The 17,728-nt window shown below is 48.7% G+C and overlaps 1 protein-coding gene across 1 annotated transcript in view; it reads left to right on the top strand.

Annotated features, from left to right (window-relative positions):
- Nucleotides 1–17,728, top strand: part of SHROOM3 (shroom family member 3) — a 152,700-nt gene that overhangs the window by 107,280 nt on the left and 27,692 nt on the right. Inside the window, exons 4-6 of the mRNA XM_009886478.1 lie at nucleotides 701–742; nucleotides 3,877–3,895; nucleotides 12,062–12,106. The gene's annotated coding sequence lies outside the window, so the exon portion shown is untranslated. The remainder of the gene's footprint in view (nucleotides 1–700; nucleotides 743–3,876; nucleotides 3,896–12,061; nucleotides 12,107–17,728) is intronic.

Here is a 17,728-nt window from a genome sequence, read left to right as displayed (position 1 = left end):
CAGGAGGAAGGCAGAGGTCTATTTATTCTGCGTAACAATAGAGCTTAATCCTAAACGGCCTGAAATTTCTACGTTCCCCAGTCCTGTGACTGAAAGAGAAATGTTCACGACTTCTTTCCCCTTAGCAGTTGTTCACGTATCAGTGGTGATGTTACTAATCCTGTTTCTAATGTAGGCTGTGTAAGACTTCATTATGTAGACGGAGATGAGTTAACTCTTTACTTAGCTGTGCCGTGCGAAGACAGCCAGCGTCCCACCAGGGGCTGAGACCTGGCTGCTGGCCACCGCGAAGGTTTTTGTGGCACCGGTGTTAGTTTCTCATCCATCTCTGTTCGGTGCTAATCATGAGACTCGAGCCCACTTGTCTTTTCCACCCTTACAATGCTTCCCCAGCCCGCTGAAACTGGAATAATTGCTTTATTGTCGCTTACAGTCCTCCCTATTCTTCACCTCCCTCCCGCTTCTTTTTTAAAATCAGCTGCTTTGTGCGCGTCCCCCGAGCGTGCCCCTCTCCGCTGGCGGCAGGAATGTGCGGAGGGGCAGCGGGACTGCCTTTCCTGCACCGCCAACACCGGGCTGGGGGTGGCCGGCCCCCCGCCGCCCTGCGCTCCAGCTGGCTTCGCAGGGCAGGGGTAGGTGGCCAGCCCTTGCCTTTGTTGGAGGAGCCGCAGGTGCCGGGGGCCTCCGTGGCCGGCGGGAGGGAGTGGAGTCGGGAAGGCCGTTTCCTCCTTTGAGGTGGTTTGTGTGAGCACAGTGGGGATGCACTGAGGCATAGCACCGGGCGAGAGGGGCCAAGGGTTCCTCTCTCATCTGATGTGTCTTGTCATGGCTGCAGTCCTCATCCTTTTCCAACCTCTTGTCCCTTTTCCAGACTCTAATCAGATAGCTCTCCTCTCCGCCGGACTGACAGATGCTAAAAATAGTTTGAGTTACAAACAGATTTTATTTTTTTGTTTTAGCTTTGCGGCCAGCATTTCTCTGTCTCGCCTTGAGCACTCTCATCCAAAGTCAAAGGATCACAAAAGGCCCAGAGGGCAGAGCCTTAGCCTGGGCGCGCTGTTGTAGCTAGAATGGCTTCACTTCCGTGGGTTTTGCTGCCAGCATTGATTTATAGCTGCGTTTATGGCTGAAGTGATAAAAAAGCTGCGATAGCACTGTTGCAGGGGGGCAGTAACCCCAGCGAAAACATTGTGCTCTTTAAAACTAAAAATGCGAGGAGGTGATCATGCAGATTGCAACTCTGCTGTATTCAGCAGGCTTTTGTTTGCTCGGTGCTCATACCACGCTCTGTGGACTCTCTATATACCTGAAAAGCTCAAGTCTTTCTGCTGTTGCCAGGCTATTTTTGTGCCCTCCCTAGACTAGTACGTTGCTTTTCCACTGGACCTGTCCGGTTAATGTGGCGCAGAGGGGGTATGATGAACCAAAGATAGCATTTCTTGCTTCAGGGATGGATGGAGAACTAACAGGCATAGCTGGGTCCTGTAGTAACCGTATTTTTCTCTTTGCTTTTCTATACTACAGTCTCTGAGAGCTACAGGTCTCTGAACGCGGTGAAAAACGATGCTGCAGGTGCTGCAGTGACTGTGTTTTGCAAAGCAGCTGGCCAAATCCTTATCTCCTTACTCAATCTATACTCATTTCTCACTTGAGCAAATCTGCTGAAGTCCTGAGGAAGTAAATGGATGCTGTGTTGAGTAAGGGATTCAGGAATTTGTCCAGGAAGAGGTGGGTGAGTGGGATGGAGAAGCAGCTCATAAGAAGTGGCTCATATTCTGGGGATTAGGCATTGCTACACCTGCAAAGGTGATTTAGGCCTGGAAAATGCACTCCACCCCTCAACTTGCTGCAATTAAAAGCTGGCATACCAGGAAACACTGCAAAATAATCAGGCTAGAGAGCGGAGAGACAACTCAGCTGCAGACTGGAGTCGATTCATGTCGACCATGCCTGTGACAAATGGGAATTTGAGGCTTTCTCCTGCCTCCTCTGAACAGATGCTCGGATTGCCACTCACTCACTACCAACCACTGAGACCAGTTTGGGAAAAAACAGCTGAGCTACTGGTCCAGCACTTCGGTAACATCCATATTTTCAAAGGAGAGCTGCTAGGGTAAAATTTCAGGCCGTGTTCTTTAAAGTGCACTGCGTATGCCAGCCAGGAAGAGAGATCCAGCTGTGCTGGCGGAAGAGATTAATGCCCTCGCTTGCTCATCAGTGCCAGAGATCTCATCCATCTGCCACTGGAACAGTTCGTGTAAGCACTCCCTTAATCTTTAGCTTTAAACCATTTAAATTGTTGGTCTGAACTGACCTAGTTTGTTTTGCCTTTAACATATTAGGAAGCGCTCACGCAAACCACTGCACCAGCAGATCGAGACTGGCCCCAGCTCCTACGTGCTGTTGGCAAAGTTTCCCGGTGTGGGCTAGTCTTGCCTTCAGGTCTCGGTTCTGCACCCTCTGGCCAGGTCCCAGGTGGGACACGTCTTGCCTCCCTAGGACGGCCCTTTTGTATCTGGAAAATATCACTGTTCTGAAGGGTGAGTGTAAAAAGAGTAATTCTGGGAAAATATCTTCTGCTTATTGAATCTTTCTCTGTGAGCATAACTATTTTTTCAGCATGGAGGGATTGTAGTCTTTTCCCCTGGAATCACTTTCATTCTCTAATCCTAAAATGGAAACCAGTCCTTATTTTATATGAGTATGACTTTTTGCTTCCTTCTTATGGCTGCCTTTCTTTGTAGGAACTGCAGTTTTTTTTATTTCGTTTACACTTGTCCTTTAGAGACAGCTTGTGCTTTGTTGTATGTTATGTAAGAAAAGTTCAATGTTGTCATTTATACAGAATGACTTTCGATCAGCATGATTCAGTGTTGGGATACCCCAGAACCTGTAAAGATAATGTTATTGTTTTACCTGTGTGCGGTAGTCATGGTCCTTAAAGGGACAGAAGGGTTAACGATCCTTCTGCTGACACGAGCTCTGCAGTACATCATCTTCATTTTGGGCACAGCTGACGAACAGATCTGAGCGCTTTTGCACCTCAGAGAGAGCTGATCCCGATCTTTTATGGCCAGGTCTAACAGATTGTTCCTAGTGGCCTCCTGGTCCTGAACAGCCTATGAATAGGGGTGACGCTCTGATTCCCCATGCAAATCTCACAGCGTCCTCAAAAGCCAGTGTGACGTGTTGTCTCAAAAAACTCAAGAGACTTTCACTAATGGTCAAGAGCCAGCAAGTCTATAGATAGTCCTGTTAGTTCTGGGGTAGAATAGGATGAAAATGTAACTTCTCTGTATTTTTACTTTGTTTTGACACAGTAAGTAGGTAGACCTGTTTTCTAAGGGTGGTAAAACTCTCTGAGTATAAGGTGCAGGAAAGCATTTCACCTACAAGCAGAGTTAGGTTGCAGGGTGGACTGCACTCCACTTTTTTGTGGTGGTTCCATTTGACAGACCAAGACAGTTGTAACCTCTCAAGTCTCACCTCCTGAGAAGGTGAGAGCTCCCCTGAGCAGGCAGAGTGCTGCTCAAGTCGCTACTAATTTACAGCAGCTGAAGGTGAGAGTCATTTACTTCCGTTGAACTGCATCCCGAATTACTACTTTATAGAATTAAGGCACAACCCTGGAAAGATTTGGGCCAGAGCTGCACAGAGCACATGTCACCCAGGTGGGAACACTGGTTCGCTGTCGAGGCTCCTGACCTTGATGGGTAGAGCAAAACCACAGCCAGCGACAAACCCACCATGTGCACAGATAACCACAGTGGCAAAAGCCCAGCCGTGCACCGAGTTGGTGCTGTGGCCCTCGGCATTTGGAATTATTATAGGAATTATTTGTGTAACAAAAAGGAGTGACCTTTTATTATATACCAGCGTGTACAACCCAGGAACGGTGGGCTCCGCTGCCTGAACAGGCTCTCTGGGTGGTACTGTCGTGCAAACAGTAAGCTATAATTGAGTATAACTGTAAACTTCTATTACAAAAAGCCAGGAATTGACTAGGGATAAAAGCTGATGTCTCAGCCCTACAGGTTCTTCCTTCCAGCTAGGCTCCAGGTCTTTTTGGCAGGGCCACACAGGGAACCGTGCACTCCAGCCGCCGGCTCGGCAGCACAAGAAAGGACTCTGGTCTTCAGGGCTGCGTGCCCAGCTGCCTGCCTGCCCGCTGGATTCACACGCGCTGTCTGAGGGAGAACTGCTCATGCAAAGCAGGGGAAGGCCCGCATTTCAGAAAGCGTCGATTTAGGGTGTCTTTAAAAGGGTGGCAGGCTCTGAGGTCGAGTTCTGGGTGCAGTGGAATGCCTATTGTCAAACCTAAAGACCAAAGCGAGCGCTACATATTGTGGACCCGAATGCAGCTGGCACGAACCAAAAATGTGCATGTGAGTGCCTTTCTAAGTACCCAGTAATCCTCCAGGGCAAAACGAGGATTAGGTCTCTCTCACAGACAAAGAGGGAGTTCATTTTCTCAAAGATCCCTTGGCCAATACCAAATGAAGTGAGGAACCCAAATGAATGCGAATACTCCTTTCAGATCTCTGCTTGCAAACAGGTACGGCGCCGAAGCAGCTTGTTTGTGCATTTTGTGTGGGTCTGTGCAAACACAGCTCAGCCAGACTGTGGGATTGAGGTCAGGTCAAATAAAACCCATCCAATCTCAGAGAAAAGGGAAAGCCAGAAAAACACTGGACAAGTGGGACTGGATGGTATTGCACAGTCAAAACGCAGTCTCCTTTCTCCAGATTTTTTCTCGGTGGACCTGAAGGTCAGTGCTCATTGAAGATATTTAAGTTGGAGTTGTCTCAGTGAAGAGCTCTGCTAGAAGGAAAGCTGTGAGTCTGAATTAATTCCAAGTGACTTCTCGGCCTCTGTGTTTCTTTGCCCTGAAATACCGCGCGCTCGGCGTGACCATGTAGGAGCTATTAGATTGAAAGCGATGGCTGCTTGAACGTGGGATGTATCCATCTAAAATTTGCCATCCCGAGACAGCTCTGTGATTTCTTAGCCCTTTGATTTGCCTTCAAGCAGTGGCCTGTGCGTTTAGAAAAGCACAAGCTGCCTCTGCGCTGTTCCTGGAAAATGTCTTCTTTCCCTTTTGGTGATTGGCTTATGGCACAAAGGTCAGCTCTACTAATCCCATCTTAACAGATATCAGCACGGATGTGCCTGTGATGCATACGAAAGAATTTGTATTAAATAGTCCTGTTTTTCAGAAGCAGCAGCCAGCAGCGCTCTGAATGGGTTTGGGTTGTGTGGGTTTTTTCCCTGAGCTTTACTGACCCATCTGAATCCAAGACGTGGATATTATTGTTTCTACTTGAGACTTGGATCTTGCTGCAGAGCTCTGGAAAGAATACCTAATTCGGTCCCAAGATTCGTGTGCTCGATGAGCTTGATTGAGATTTCAAAACCTGTCTTGCTCTGCGTTAGGATGAAAAGGTCCTTCCAGGGGTTTTCCAAGGTGGAGCCTGTTGCATTTTGAGGTGTCCATGAAACAGCCTTGAATTCCTTATCTGCCTCGTTAACTGTGGACTTGAACCTGGGTCTTCCCCATCTCAGGTGAGCGTCCTAAGTGGCAGACTGGCCGTTTTACCCAGGAACCGAGAGACTTTTCACAGCAAAAGCTTTAGTCCGAACTGCATGTCCTCCAAGGAAACATTTCAGTTCTATTTATGAGAATTTTTCGGATTAAAAAAAATGGGTTTGTCCACATATTTCCAGCTGGTCCTGCCTCTTTGTCTGCTTCGGGCGTCCCGTGAGCACAGACAAACCTGGGCAGACGTTGCCGCTACCAGCTGAGACCCACGTGTGCTCTATCCAGGAGAGCACCTGGGCCTTTGTGCTCTGACACGCAGGGCACTTCCACTTCAGCTAAAGGAGATTCTGGGAGCGTGACAGATATGTGGATTACGGGCTATTTCTGGACCAGCCACAGGAGGTAACAAAATAAGCAATACGTAAGCAATCCAGTCTTTTCACTTCAGGCGGAGCAGGAGGATCTGCAAAGCAGCGTGCCCGCTGGCGAGTGCAAGGTCGGTGCCCGGGATGAGTGTGGTCTGTCTCCCCTTCTGCAGCCCTACCCGGGGGGAGCCCTCTCCTTAACGGCACGGAGGAGGCAGGAAGGCTTCCTGTTTGCCAAGAGATGGGGGACTGCGGCGGAGGTGGCGTTTTCATTCACAAGGAGACGTAATTCCAGCTGGTCAGCTGCTGAGAGCTTGCCTGTAGCCTGCAGGATGAGGATAGCCGGAGGTGAAGCTGCCGAACGCTCCTTATGTCACTCGGCTGAGCTGGGGATCTCAGGACGCCCCGTGACATTGTGTAACGCGGGGTGCTATAAGGATAAAACTGCAGCCTTAACTCCTTCGTCTCCCTCCTTGTGGGGTTGTCGGAGCCGAGTTCTGCTTTGTTGCTTTTCCTTATTTCTGTGGCTGTGCTGTGCTGTTGGCTGTTTCTGGGGTGGAGGAAGGTTGCCTCTTATGTCCTGATGTAAGACAAAGGGAAAAAAATATCAGGAAATGCCTACAAATCACCGCAGAACTTGGAAGAGGAGTTCCTTGCTTTAATCTCAATTTCAGAAGCATCAGCGTGTGAGCAGTTATTTTTCTAGGAAAGCTTTTAGTTCTGATAGTGGTTATAAACTCTCCTGTCGATCCCGAATGATTTAAAAATCAGAATTTAAGCTCAATCCTCTTTTCTAGGAATAACACTGGGCCTAGAAGTAATGAGACATTAAAAATTACTAAACCTATTAACATTTGGGGATTTGATCCTCTGGGACTTAGGTCTTCTATTACTGTGGCAGCAAACCTGGCATTAGTTAAAAATAAGTAACTGTGACTCCAAGAGGTGGAACCATTAGAAAAATACCCATTATGAAATTAAAAAAAAAAAACAACGTATAATAATTTTTAAACATTTTTCCAGGTGCTGTTTATGGGTGATCTCCGCTGTATCCTAAACTTACACCTGGAACTGCAGACAGCTAAGCAGAAAAGCAGAGTACAGGATGGTATTGCAGAGAGAAGCGTAAGGCCAATGCTCTGGAAAACAAATGCTATGAGCAGACAAACCTTCAGAAGTTTGGTTTTATATGGCTTCCCGGTGTAGAATCTCTCTCTTCTTTGGGAATTGTAGCAGCTCAGCTCACACTGCAGCATTTCCTCAGTGAAAGCAAGGATTTATGCTGCTTCCATTACTCAGGGAACTATTTTTATGAAACACTGAGTTTAATTCATTGAGAATAATATCTCTGCAGACCCTGGCTGAAATTGGTCAGCCAGTTCAGGCTTAATTGTTGAGGGATCTGCTGGGCAGAGGCATGCACCCCCACTCATCATCGAGGCTTGATTTAGGAAACCAATCTGTACTGGAATGTGGAGATCATAAATAAGGATAAGGAAGACCGAAGAAAGTGAGAAAGAGGAGCCAAGAGCCCAAAAGGTTAAGATAAATGGTATGAAACCAAGTACACAGGTAACGGGAGGTCAGCGCGGGAGGCAGATACGGCAGCCAGAGGAGGTCAGAGTTGTCTATGGTCAGAAGCAAAGGATCTCCCTAAACCAGCAAATGAGTTCTGCAGGGATTGTGACGGCTTGGGAAGGACATGAGACATCGGATGGCAGCAACGGGCAAACCAGTCTTGTAGGGAGTTGATTAATATAAAATACGGCCACCCGTGCTTTCTTGTAGAGCTCTGAAGAGGGTAGTAAAACACAGGGAAACAGTGCTGGGTGTGCAGAGGAGATACTGCTGCGTGGGTCGAGAGGTGCTGCCTCTTTCTTCTCACACCTGCCGCTCTCTGCACAAGGCAGAGGGACAGTGTAACTTCTGAGGAGAGGGCTTTTCTTTAAAAAAGGCTTAAATCGGTACTGCTGTATTCTTTTGCTGTTTGTCGAGCAAGCGTTGAGAAAAAAAATCCTAACCGGCCATATTTTTAGATGAGGGAAAAGTTGAGCAGAGTGACTTCGTTCAGCCACTCGTTAACATGTGTGGTATTAAATACCAAAGGCACCATGGAAGGAGCAAGTATAAATAACAGTTCATAATTAAACGTGAACTTTGCAGAAAAGGAAAGATTTCAGAGGCAGCTGCCAGCCTCAGGTGGGAGGTAAAGCAGTTTTAAATAGACTGCGCTAGGTTTCCTGTCTCCCGTTCGCGAGCTTTAGAAACAACGTGATAACAAAAAGAACAACTGCAGGCCACTCCTTGCCCGGGATACGTTTTAGCTATGCAATTGTGAGGAGGCACTTTGAGCATCCCGAAATAAAATGCAGCCTCGGCCTTAAAGAGCATCCCAGCACGCTGGGTGCTGTTGCAGAGAGCCATCACACCGTGCCGCCCCGGGGGCAGCTCGGGCTTGAGGAGAAGGGTCGCTCTGAGGAGCAGGCGTGAGTGACCACAGTCAAGACACAAGGTAGGCCCTCAACGTCTTTGCACTAGGGTGGCTGTTTCCACGTCACAGTTGAAAAAGTATCTTTGTAAGAGATTAGCACGCTACTGGTCGTTAGACTGAGCTGCCGTAGAAAATGATTTAGAAATGTCTTAGAAAATCTTCCAAGATAAGCAGTCGGGTCGCTTGACTGAGCGTGAGGCAGAAAGCTGCAAGGGGAGAGAAGGTGCTGGGTGTGTGGGTCCTGTTTGGGGGAGCTCCCCACCTCTGGAGCTGCAGCCCCGATGCTGGCCCCAGCTGTTTTCCCTGCTCAGCCAGCTGTGCTCTCGCCGGAGGCACCCCTGCCTGAGCATCGTCCTCTCTGGCAAAGCACCCGGCGGGGGCCGCCGCTGAAGAGCTGCTCTGCTCCATCCCTGATGTGTGCGCGCTTCACTGGTGGAAGGATCCTCATCTCTTGTGTTCCCCACTGGGCTTGATTAATGGTGTTATTTATAGACTGGCTGATTAGTTTTCAATGTCTTATTGAGCCCGCCGTTCCACACAGAGCTCACTAATTATAGTTTTTTAAGAGGCTCGGGAAAAACCCCATTGCATTTCGTTCTTCCCCCCAAACAACAACCCCAGAGCCCATGCAGACACTAATTACCGTTTCATTGTCTCTGTGAGGTAAACCCCAAAGTTATGCATGCTGGCAAGCACGGGCTTCTCACTGTGCGAGGGGGAACACCCAAGCCGCTTCCCCTCCCGCTGCTTCTAGCTGCCGATTGCGAGGGTCGGATCTGTGTGGATCCATATGGGAACGCTTGGAAGTGACTTACTGGGGAAGCTCTGCTCACAGCAGAGTTTAGACTCTTGCTTTCTTCACCTGTTTCGAAAACAGGGTTTTTTAAAAAAGAAAAAAAAGACACTAAGTGCTGAAAGATCACGAGGCTGTGGTGCCCGGGAAGCTGTAGGCACTTACTCCTTTCTATCAGTTTCTCAGGCTGCTGATGACTCTTTTTAATGTGTTTGGCACACACAGGTGTAATTTCCCAGTCCTAAATATTGTTACTGGCTACTTCGGAGATAGCTGACCGGAGAGAAGATGCGATCAGCTTTACTCACTGCAGCACAGCTATGGTGTAGCCTGGGCGAGCCGAAGTCTGCTATTTAGGAAAAGAATTGGGGAGGTTACGACTGAGCACTGCCGGAGGTGTGTTAGGAAAGGTCATTGCTGATCCGAGGAGTCTCCTATGAACATGGCAAAGGTCTTCTTCTCCTGTGCCAGTATATGCTTTCAAACGGGTTGAAACCATACTCTGAGAATCGTCTCAAAGAAATCGCCTTGACTTTGTAAGCGTTTCGGTGTAGTGATGAGGTTTATAGCGCCGTGGCAGTTGGCAGAACTTCAGGACATCCAGATGCCTTTTCCAAAAGTGCTCAGCACCTCCATTGCCCCTGAAAATCAGCAGGAGCCACAGGCAACGGCATTTCTGCAAATAAGGCTGCTGGGCCAGTCCCCAGTAGTGACCCAGAAGTTCTGACTCATGCCAGGGTTACCCCGAATCAATAAGGTACGGTCACAGCCCGGAGCCTCTTCTTCCCTTTAAACTAAGGTCGTGTCACTCCAACATAGTACTAACTGCCTGTGGAGGACCTTGAGGTAAACTGGGTCTTCTCTTCACGGCCCCGTTAGCAAACTGGGGAGGTGTAGGGGGTGGCAGTTCCCTGTGTGGGAAATGAGTGTGAGTAGGGAGGTCAGGATTTGCCCCAGAGTTAAGCCAAGTGCCTCTGCTGAGATCCTTTCCCCTCTAATGGGGTCCTGCCACAACGCTGTCAGTGAGACACCTCGTTAGGCTTCAGAGTGATACTCAGCAGCCTCGCCACGGATTCGAGCTGTGCTTAAACGCTCCCAGGGGGTCGGTGGGGCCCCTTGTCACCGAAATACAGAAATCTCTCAGGGGCAGTATTGTAGGGGCAGAAGTGCAGTTCTTTGTGGCCGGGACCATTTCTCCAGTGTTTCCATACAAAGCCACAAATAGAGCACTTTGTCCTATAACAACTATAGCTGCAAATATATTTTGCTTACAAAATTTTGTATTTATTTATATATGTAAGTCGTTTATGTACAATCTTTTAAACCCTAATCCGTAGCCGGCCTTCTGTCCTTTCTCTATCTTGCAGCGAAGTCTCCTCTAAAAATTAGTAATTTTTCATGGTAAACTGGATAAGCAAAGCGAATTGGAGCAGTTAGCGGTATTGGCACGTCACAGGGCTGCAGCAGAGGAGGTTGTGCTCCTGGCATGTATAGCAAGGCTGGTACAGGAGCAGGGAGGGGGATCCTTCTAGCGCGACGAGAGGCTTGACATCATCTCAGAGGAGAGGGGTGGCAGGAACAAAGGGGAACGGGATTTGGCACACGGAAAGAAAAGGCAGCTAAGGCAGGATTTGGGGGTAAAATTTAGATGGAGACAAGCAGGGCGAGCAAAAAGGCCGTTCCGGACCAGTCGCTTTCCCTAATCTAGGTGAAAGTGCTGCTGCGCTTCCCTGCTATATCTCATCCGCAATGTGAGGCTTAACATTCCTGCCTGGCACGTGGGGGCTTGGGGAGGGAGCGTGGGGGAGGACCGAGCCGGACACAAAGACGGCTGGCCTCTCACCGGAATGGCATCCAAGCCATCTCAGCTATCCAAAGCCCCAGATGCCGGCATGTGCGCTCAGCCTGCAGCGCGCTAAGCACACAACAAGAGGCAATTACGGCGCACCTCGGGCCAGGGCCCGCTGCGGGCCGAGGGAGGCGCGGAGGGGGTCCTTTCAGACGCGCTTTTATTCAGCGTGGGGGTTCCTTGAGCAAGCAGAAATTTCAAATCTCTCCAGCGTTTCAGTGCTAAAAATGGGAGCGAGGGGGAATACTGCATCGTTTCAGGCTCTCCTGTGCCTGGGAGAAGGAAGGAGCTCAAGTGCTGGTTACGTGATGTTTGTGTGACTTCTGCGTGCGTGTGATGAAGCGGGGTAAATATTTGTTTGCTAACTTTGTGGAAATAGCAGTGGAGTGGGGGGATAGGCTTCTCTTTCTTGCTCTCACTGTGTGGACTGTTCTTTTAGCTTTTCTCTTGTCTATTCAGAGCATTCCCTGAGCTCTCGTAAGGTGGTTTCGTGTGGAAAGGGCATATTCCACAGTGGAACCCCCGAGCCCCACACTTAGGGATTTAGAGTCCCAAAATGCAGATGTAGGATAATGAGTTTTGTGCCGTGGGTGCTGCAGCTGATCTCACTCCTGTGTGCTGAGAAGCAGTGCTGCGGCATTGTGCAGCTCCTCCAAAACGGTTGTGAGGGGCACTCGCAGGGGCTGAGCACTGCCTAGGTGTAAAGGACAGCAAAGTCTCACTCTTACAGCCTTCCTGGGCAACGACGTAGAGAAGAAAAGGGATACAGGTGGCTTTCTGTGACATTGTCTTTGCACTTCTTAAAAACTCGACTGACGGCCCTGACTTACCCCCTGGGTCTGTGTGTTGCCTCCCTTCCTAAAATCCTTACTAAATGCAGGATACAAGGGCTGAGGTCTTTGTGTGCCGACGATTACGTGTTCTTGGTTTCTTTTGACAGGGACACACATGCAGCAAAGGGATGCACCGACCTGTCTCCCAAGCCACTCGGTCCAGACTGCGTGACCACTGACTTTCACCCCAGCAAAACCACCTGGTCGGGAGGAGTTAAATTACGGCTGAAGGCCAGGTGAGAATGTGTGTGTCTGTGTCCCTACCTGCCTTGCGTGTTGTGTGGCCTCTGTTCTTGGAGAGAGCATGGCAAACTCCGCTTCCCTCTTGCGGGAGTGAGGGCAGCCGTAATGCCGGAGTGGAGCAGCATGAATCCTCGTCATCTGCGGCATCAGGCGGTGGAAGAGGTCCAGGACAGTTTCTTAGCCTCACGCACACCTTTTCCCAAGGCTTCCTTGCGCTCAGCACGGTGCCAGGGAAATGAAGTCACCTTTTGGGCCTTGAGTCAAGAATCAGTACTGCTGGATGTCGGTAACATTTACATAGGGCTGGCTGTTAAATAGTTACTGCGTTGGCTGCTGACATGCCTGAGGGTGACTCACTGAGAAGGAGTCCAGGAAGAGGTGTCCTTTCTCCTCAAAAAAGTTTGTCAGTGGTGGTAAAGGTCATCAGAGAGGCTGGACCAAAACATCTCCACAGACGTGATGTAAGCCTGCTGTGGTTTCCCAGCGTTAGGTGCCTGGGTTTCCAAAACCACCTGGCTTCTTCCAAGTTTGTGAGTTCCAGTGGGAGTATGGCATTCATGACAACGCTGCTGAGTGCCTGTCTGCATCTTTAAATGATTAAATGTCTTCAGAAGTCAGTTTCCTGAATTCCTCTAGATCAGCCAGTGTTGTGGCAGAGCCTGATTTCCTTCCATTGTCCATGCAGTTTAGGATCAAATCCTACAGCATTTGCTCAGGCAAAGCTTTTGCTGGCGTCAAAAGAGCCTCTTATATCAGTCAGATGGTAATCTGGATGACCTCATAGATTTTTGTGTCTCGGTCTTCTGAGATTTGCACCATGAAGTCACAGCAGTGACTTTTATTGGCAACATTGCATTCAGGCCAGACCTTGACTTAGTTGAAGTCAAGAAGCTACGCTGACTTCCTATAGCTGGAGGAAATGTGGCCCAGCGCCTGTTAGTGAGCAGCTGAGAAGGGAATGCGACACCTGAAGTCACGTTCAGATGCTATCAGCAAGGATGCCCCTCTCACTGACCGGCTTTTAGCCACCGCAGACAGTTACGGGTGCTGACCCTGCGCAGCCTGGGTGGCTGCAAAAGGAGGAGGAAGGGCTCAGCTCTTCCACCAGTATTCATGTGGGCAACCTCACCAAACGTGTATTGCTGTCCTCCAGGTGAGGGTTTGGACCATAAATTATTCCTCTCTCGGATGGAGCAGATTTTAGAGGCTGAAATCTCTCCTCAAGCTAGTTTTATCAGGGAGAAATCTACCTCTGACTGGAGTGTGGGACTCTGCAGTTGCGGAGGTATGTGACCCACAGCGAATTTGGGAAAGGAGCTCCCATATATCCACCAGCTTCCTATAGCACTGAGCTATTCAGCATATGCCCTCTGTAAATCCCACTTGCCTGTCGATCTAGTAGCAGATCTTCACAGAAGCTCCACAGTTCAGCATTTCACTTGGATTAATTTGTCTTTGGATGCAGAGCCAATGTTTTGCTTTGCTTTTCCGGCAGAGTCGGGGGCTGTGTCTCCATATCTCAGTTCAGCTCAGGCTGAAGCTTTGGTTAGAAACAGGAAGTTGCTTTAATGTATAAGAATTTGAGTGTGGGAGGGTATTTCAGAGCCGGCGGCCTTTGTTTTAGCTCTAGCACCGGGTGCAATTCCCCTGCTTGTTTACTTTCCCCAGACTCACCCTGGGTGATGAAGGCGACGGGCTGTCAGCGGACCCGATCGGTTTCTGAAATTTGGGGTGATGAACGAAAGTCCTCAGTCAACGGGGAAATCCAGAGCTCAGGACTGGTTTCTCAGGTGTTGCAGTTGAGCATCTATGGAGAGGAGCAGCACAGCACCAGCCTGCGGTTTACCCTCCCGAGTGTACGCTCAATAATTGCTCACTGATGCTTGCCTCGTTTCCTCCGCTGCGCAAAATAAACAAGTCCAGGGTGGTATCGCCAGCCAGCGCAGTGCCGTTACTGCAGCTCTGCCCATCGGCAAAGGGCAATCCGAGATGAGAAGGAGGGAAGAATTAGGTCTAGAAATCCAGATGCAGGGGTGCCGTTCACCAAAACATTGTTTATTACCAAAGTGATTTAAAGTTTCCCTGAGGGAGAGGACAGGTTTGTTAGCCATTCTGTGGCTTGGGTTGTGTTAGATCACTGCAGATTTGCCGTTTCCCTCACCCTACTGGTGTAAGTCCCAGTGATGGCCACCTATCCCACCCGCTCCCTGCAGGAACAGTGGGAAGGCGAATTCCCACCTAGGAGTAAATCGCAAGTTCACCCGACTTCCCTTGGTACCCTTTGCTTTTTTTTTTTCCTTGCAGTACCTCAGCAAGCAGTTTGTTTGTGAACAGATCCCCCCACATGCAGAGAAATGTATGTATATATGTGCATACATTCAGCGCCCGCACCCTAAAGGACCTTCTTCTTCCCTCCCATTCATCATTTCTACATTCGCACTTTGGTGTTGAGTTTATTAGCGTTGCCTGTGATTTGTAGCCCTGTAACTCAGAGGAGAACCCAGCTACTGTCTGAAACGCTTGCCCTGAAAATCCCCTTGGTTACCTGCCGTGACTCATTGTCCACTTTACGTTCGGATAATCAGGCTCACAGGGCAGCGTTTCTGCTGCCAGCCACCGAGTTCCTCCTAAGCACTGAACAGGACTAGGAAAACACATTCCTTCCATTGTTTCTAAGTCTCTCCTGTTGCAAGTTGCTGTGTGTTTGATATCAGGGTACGAAAGAATCTAAGCTATGCTTGGTTTTCTGTCTTTTTAACTAATTTACTGACTGGAGAAGAATGAGGAAAAATTATTTGAATTAAGCCCGTTGGGCCAATTCATCAGTACAGATAAATCAATGCAGTTCTGTGACTTCTGCAAAGCCGTGGGCAGGGGAAGCCACTGGAGGGTCTGGCTGCTGAGATTTTCTGCCCCTGCTCTGAGAGATGATGTGAATGCCTGGAGAAGACAGGAAATAATAGGGTCCTTCTCAAAGACTGGAAGTTAGTTAGCTGTCTCTTTTCCATGTCTGTTCCTTCTTCCTTTTTTTTTCCAGCAAAGAAAAGAGAGTAAAATTGTAGCAAGAAGAGGAAAGTTGCAGAGTGTCTTTAATCCAGCGCTCACCAGCTCCTCATTCCAGCCTACACAGGCTCTAAGTACCAGGCAGGAACCTGTTTTGGTTTCCACGTGTCTAAGCCGCAGTCCTGCGCAAACGGCGCAGATGGACTATCCTGGCGGCAAGTAATTTCTCAAAACAGAGATCTGAAATACTCTTTATTTTGCAACTTAAATCATACTTACTGCGTTGCTTGGTAATGCTTTCTTTAAAAAAGAAAGCTGTCAGAAGATCCCGGTGGGACAAAATCCTTGAATCCAGTAATCAACAGGAATGAAGCTTGTATACATCACCTCTCCCACTAATAACCAAAGCCCCGCTGTTCCCGGTCAAGTCTGTCGTCTGGTTAGTGTCAGGGAATGTCAGCGGGACCCTTTCTTTGTGGAGGGCAAAGTCAATCTACATATCGCTTGTCAGACGTATGCTTGGGCAAAGGCAGAACGAAGCGGCGGCGCACAGCGCGGTTCCTAGCACGGCACTCTGCGGTAGGCCCCTCGGCTGATTCCACCTAAGTCACTTCACCTCTTGAGGCCTTTCTTTCCTTGTCTGGGAAACGGATAAATGCCTCTTTCTTGGATAAGACAACCTGGGGGTTACCCAAGAAGTGTGATAACGCAGAGGTGTGATGTGCAAGACCAATAATCATTAATTACAATGTTTGACTGTTCCTGAGTTCAACTAAGGAGCGACCGTTGCTCACAGCTGCCATCGCCTCTGAGTGATCCCAGCACTTCCTTCTGCAGCCTGGGGCAGAGAGCATTTCTTTCAAGAAGAGCCGTCTTTGCTCTCCTGCAAACTGGCAAATTTGGCTGCAGCGCTTGACGCTTTCACGTCATTCTCAGCGTATTCTCAGCGATCCACACCTCGTCCCTTACCAGAGGAAGCATGATCAACGTTGCTGTGTCCTTGATCATTCCCGTGCACAAAATAACCTTTCTGCACTGTTTTTCTCTGCCTGCTTTTGGTGCCAGGGGGAGAAGAAGAGGAAAGCAGACAGGCTGTTTCCTGCATGTGGAGTTGAGAAGAACGGTAGAAGAAATCTGTATGTACGTTCACATACGTGGTTGTCATCTCTGCTTTCACACAGGGCTTTTCTTTCCAGTGGTATGGTGGGGAGTTTTTCCTGAAGAGCTGACGATGGTAATGGTAGGAAATCTGAGCAGAAGCCTCTGATTCTCTGCTTCCTCACCCAGAGAGGCTTCAGGGAGCTCGGTACCTGTCTCCCAGTTCTGACGTGGCACTCGGGGCCTGCTCTGATGCAACCCAGACATCCCAAGTGATGCTTGTCAAAGGGAAAAAACAAACAGCATCTGACACATCAACTGGAAACAACATGCAGACACGACATCTGCCTATGGCACTGCGAAAGGGGCTGGAGGGAGAAATGAGGCCACACTGGTCTGGGGTAGAGCCCTGAACTCGGCTGGGGTATTTTTCTCAAGTTTACTTCTTTTTTTTTTTTATTTATTTTGTTTAAGACCAAGACTGCTAAAACCTGTGAGGTACTCCGAAGAGACTCCCTGGCTGGGGAGTTGTGGTCTAGAAGTTGCAGAGATTAACATACTGTGGGGAAAAAAGGTTTTGTACTGGTATGAGAATATTCACACATTTCACCTGAGTGTTATGAAGTTTTCAGTGTGTTTTTCACTTAGTGAAAGTTTTAATCTGAGCATAAAGCGGGGAGCAGGGGCTGACTCTCCCTTTCCTTTATAGGTGAGGAGACGCTCTTGCCCAAGATTCATGACATGAAATACTATTTCATATACTTCAGGTCTTTCTAACAAGTTCTCCTTCTTTTTAGTCAAAATTGTGAAGGGGCAGAGTTCACTCCAGATGTCTCCTGCCCCAGAATTTACCAGAAGGGCTCTGTGAGCCTAAAAGGACAGATTCAGTGAAAGACACATCAAGCTGATTCCATTATGGTCCGACTTCTTTCTAATTGGCCTCGTCTGTTATGCTTATTTTTAGCACCATGACTGAACCTTAATTAAGAGCGACATTGCTTTGAGTAGATTGTGGCCTCGCTCTGTCGAAATCCTAATAGGCTTCGGAGTGCTTTAGTTTTTCCTTCATCTCCTGCTTAATAGCTAGGCATAGGGAGTGCAGCAGCGTGTGAGGATGTCTGTAGAACCTATTCTTTTTACGCTGCGCTCCTTTCAGACGTGGCCATCTTGGAGGCAGGTCCACAGCGGTGAAAGTTCAGATTGTTGTTTATGCTTTATGTTTATGCAGGTACACGGTCACCCTGGGAGGGTACACACAAATCGCTATGATCAGAGTCTCTCCGTGTAGAAACAGCCTACTGCACCGTGCAGCGGGGTACAGCTCAGGACGTCCTACCTCTGCCACATATTTTTTATTAGCTTAGAAATATCACTAGCTTAAAATCTTACACACTGCAAGGGTGACGTGGTAAGGATGGGCAGCTACCTTCTTGGCTTCCTCTCTCGAGACTCAGTGCCTGGGATTGGATCTGAGAGGCACAAGCTTTGCACTTGCGTCCAAATCTTCTTTTCTA

This window comes from Charadrius vociferus, unplaced genomic scaffold (assembly GCF_000708025.1).
Source record: "Charadrius vociferus isolate BGI_N301 unplaced genomic scaffold, ASM70802v2 scaffold676, whole genome shotgun sequence".
NCBI lineage: Eukaryota > Metazoa > Chordata > Aves > Charadriiformes > Charadriidae > Charadrius > Charadrius vociferus.
Note: the sequence above shows the minus strand (reverse complement) of the source record. Positions and strands in the feature narration are given on the sequence as shown.